We start from the raw sequence: 3,221 nt of genomic DNA, 5'->3' as shown, positions 1-3,221 counted from the left end.
AATGAAAAATGGAACTATAATTATTAAATAATGATAAAAGGCTTATTTAGAAAAAGTATGGAAAATTGGTATGAGAGATTCTGCATCTGCTCATCTTTACAGGTAAGTTGTACTTTGCTATAAGAACAGGACACTTTTTTGTTGCTATACATAAGACTTCCTAATGACTGGTACTTCGGCACTCATTTATTGCCATCATGATATCAGAAACCTATAAATTGGAGGTATGTAAAGAATGAACAAGTGGAATGTTTAAGCAGGAGAGAGACTAATGAAGTAATGTGCTAGAAGAGAATTAGTTTGAACAGGGTCTGCTAAAATGTTTTCTAAAACACACCAGTACCTCAAATGGCCTGTGGAAAAATGTTCCATTCCCATATAAGTTGAGGAAACGACCTTCTTTAGACTGAATGTTTATGTTTCCACTTAATCTCCAACATGATGGTGTTTGGAAGTGATGGGGAGGTGCCCCGATGAATGGGATTACTGCCTTTATAAAGGAGACCCCAGAGATCTGTTGCCCTTTCTGCCTTGTAAGAGAGAACACAGCAAGAAAAGTTGCTTATGAACCAGGAAATGGCACTCACCAGACAAAGAACGTGCCTGTGCCATGATTTTGGACTTCATAGATTCCAGAACTGTGAGAAATAAATCTCTGTTGTCTATAAGCCACCCAATCCTTGCTGTTCTGTTATAGCAGCCTGAAGGAACCAAGACCCTGCCACTCTCTTTGAGATTCAAGTTGCATGATAGCATAGTATCTTAAAAATACTACGATACGGAAATCCTTTTACCTTCATCTCGGTATGTGACATATTTCTGTGATGGAAGATGACCTTTTTGTTGTTGCTGTCCCTCAGACATAGTGTCCTGTAGAGAAAACTTAGAAGTGCTGAAATAAGAGAAAAATAAAGTGGCTTGTTATAATAAAAACAGTACTCTTTAACCATATATCAAACAATATTAAATCATCCATAGATGTAAAGACAATCCTTTATTTGCTGAAGTATGCTTACTCTAAACCATATACATGATTTTTATGAAATGTATCCCTTATCATTTTACTTAAAATGTTTTCCTAAATAAATTCACTATGGTTTCCAATGTGAAGAAAAACAGACAGTGTTCAAGGAGTCTAAGAAGCAATGGTTAGAAAACCAAAAGCTAATAGTGTTTGGTTAGACTAGTTTAAACTATTTAGGGATCCCAAACACAAAAAGATTACTGCACCCCATCACATGCTTTTAAAAAAAAAAATCCCCACCCAATGATGTTTTATTAATTGATTTTAGAGAGAGGAAGGGAAAGGGAGAGGTAGAGGAATAGGGAGAGGAAGTGGGATAGAGAGGGGGGGGGCGAGAGAGAAACATCAGTGTGAGAGAGAAACATCAATTGGTTGCCTGTTTGCCTCACATATGTGCCTGACCGGGGATCAAACCTGCAACTTAGATATGTGCCCTGGCCAGGAATCAAAGCCAAAACCTTTGGTTGTACCAGACAAACGACACTCCAATTAAGCCACCCAGCTGGGACCCATATACATTTTATAAAAAACTACTGAACAGAAAAGTAAATATAATAAATAAATTCTGAATCTTCACATGATGCTACGTTCACGCTTTTATTTTTAAAAATCTAATTCCTTTAAAAAATTATTTATCTTCCTTTCTCTCTAGAGACAAATAAGGGACAGAAATGAAAATCATATTTGGAATCGGCTATACAAACTGGCATCTGAGAGGTCTCTGATGTCCTTAATAACACATAGTCAGAGGGAGACAGAATAACACACTGCACAGACAGTGAATATGGCAGGATGGTAAGCAAGAGCAAGGCATTTTTTTAATCGGAAATTTTTCTTTAAACCAGAGATCATCTCATTTCGTCTTCACATGAACCTTATAAGGCAGGTACCATTATTATTCCCATTTTGCAGGTGAGAAACTGGGTACAAACAGGAAATTGGCTTGGCATTGCACATCTGGTAAGTCACCGAGTCAAGGAGACTGAAACTCAGGTCTGGCTAATTTTATATATATATATTTCAGAGAGGAAGGGAGAAGGAAAGAGAGAGAGAAACGTCAATAACGAGAGAGGATCATTGATTGGCTGCTCTTACACGGCCCCTCCTGGGGATCCAGCCCACGGCCGGCCGCGGCCGGTGCCCTGAGCTGGAGTAGAAGCCGGGACCCTTCGGTCCGCAGGCTGGCGCCCTATCCCCTGCGCCAAACCCACTGGAGCAACGTCTGGCTACTCTTCACCACCAAGAATATGTTTCTGCTGTAAAAATACGGGAGGTGGAGAAAATGGCCACCTTCCACTTCTAAAAACCCTCATTTCTCCGTTTTATACGCACGCCCACGCAGAGTAACCCCCAACGTTTTTTTCCTTTAGTGGGCAGTTACTTTTTGTTCCCCAAATGCTTCCCGTCACTACGGGGAGAGGAGGGAAGGGGTGTGGGGCGACCACTGAGAAAAAGCGGCGAAGGGGCAACACGGTTGGTTTACTGGCCCCCCCTCAAGAATTTCGCCACCCTCCCCCCCTGCAGACGCCTCCACCCGGGAGCTGGGGGTCCCTGGGGTCTCCCCGCCGCGGAGTTGGAGGTGCAGGTGGTGGTCTCGGGGGCGCTCTGCCCTCGCCCCCCCCTGCGCAGTATTTATTGCTAAGTTATTGTCCAGGTGGGGGGGGCGGCGCGGGCCGGGCCCCGGTATTTTATTGCTGTACATAGTGTATGTTTGTGATATATACGGTTTTCCTTTATTTTGTATATGATCATTAAACCCCTGTTAAAAAGAAAAAAAATGGCAATTTGAGACATGGAACCATGGCAGTACTTAATGATAATGACCCTGCCACAGCTAGAACATCCTGCCCATTTTATTTTATTTTAAAAATTAAATTAAATTTTTTTCCATTTATCCCCTCTATGACCTCTTCCACCTCCACCTATTACCCCCGCCTCTGTAATCACCACACTGCTGTCCATGTCCATGAGTTCGCTCTATTTCTGTTTTGCTCAATTCCTCCGCCACCCCCACCACCAGAGCAGGGCTTTGATGTGGCAGCGGGAGGGAAATGGGAAGAGGTCTTACCTGATTTCCTCAGCCTGGGCTCCAGAGAAGTCCATAACCCCCTGCCGCGCCCTCTCCCGCGCCAATCCTCTGAAAAAAAAAACACAAAAAAAAACGTCTGGTACAGACTCGGGACCCTCCTACCCGGTG

The 3,221-nt window shown here is 42.9% G+C and overlaps 1 protein-coding gene across 1 annotated transcript in view; it reads right to left on the bottom strand.

Moving 5' to 3' along the window:
* LOC102422124 (nuclear RNA export factor 2-like) overlaps positions 1 to 3,221 on the bottom strand; it is a 22,535-nt gene that overhangs the window by 18,486 nt on the left and 828 nt on the right. The window lies entirely within an intron of this gene.

This window comes from Myotis lucifugus, unplaced genomic scaffold, assembly GCF_000147115.1.
Source record: "Myotis lucifugus unplaced genomic scaffold, Myoluc2.0 scaffold_2, whole genome shotgun sequence".
Classification (NCBI taxonomy): Eukaryota; Metazoa; Chordata; class Mammalia; order Chiroptera; family Vespertilionidae; genus Myotis; species Myotis lucifugus.
This window is presented reverse-complemented; position numbering and strand designations above follow the sequence as displayed.